We start from the raw sequence: 939 nt of genomic DNA, 5'->3' as shown, positions 1-939 counted from the left end.
CATTCAATATGATTAAATTATGATGTTGCATGGCAATTCTTATGTAAGAATGTGTTGATATTTCAAAAGTTCTCTCACTGGATCAATAAAGTCTATCACATGTGCGTTGTGTTTTTTCTATGTCTCAATGCAATACGGTAAGCCAAAATCATTTACATATATGTAGCAAGCTGTATATGTACTGGACTCCTCTCAAAATGTTGGGGATATTTTGCTTCCGGGTGAAATTTTAGGAAGAACCTTAAAGTGGGAGACAACCCCCAAAAATTATTTGCAATCATATGCAGTCTATGAGCCTTGACTAGTCTAAACACGGCATTCTGATTAATATTGGGTTTGTGGAGTTAAGCAGCAAAATCCACCCGTTTTTAGTCATCTGAGGGGGCGGCCATTTTGTCACTTCCGTCAACTGAAAATGACATCACAGTTGCTCAGGTAACGACCAATCATTGCCCACCTGTTTTCTGAAGCTGAGCCATGATTGGTCATTATCTGAACCCTGAGCATCTGTGATTTCCACATCTGTGGTTCAGTCAAAAGCAAGTGTCAAAATGGCCGCCCCCTGACATGGACAAAGATGGGTAGATTTAGCTGCTTAACTCATATTCCACAAACGCAATATTAATCAGAATGCAGTGTGTCAACTAGTGGGCCTGCATAGAACATATTCTTGTAAAGAAGTATTTGGGGTTGACTTCCACTTTAAATGCACTATAATCTCTACAGATTAATTTAACGTTTGAATTCGTAATAGCCAATGACTATAACCAGCCATGAAATAATTTTACTAAGATGAAAAGTATACACAACTGTTTATCAATGAAGTAACGTAAATTACGTAACAGTTCATACTTACAAAACAATTTGCAAGATGGATGAATGTAGAGACCTCCACAACCATCCATTCATCCATCCATCCATTTTCTAGACCGCTTATCC

Source organism: Filicampus tigris, chromosome 10 (genome assembly GCF_054856515.1).
Source record: "Filicampus tigris isolate MCC_2025a chromosome 10, RoL_Ftig_1.0, whole genome shotgun sequence".
In the NCBI taxonomy this organism is placed as follows: Eukaryota; Metazoa; Chordata; class Actinopteri; order Syngnathiformes; family Syngnathidae; genus Filicampus; species Filicampus tigris.
Note: the sequence above shows the minus strand (reverse complement) of the source record.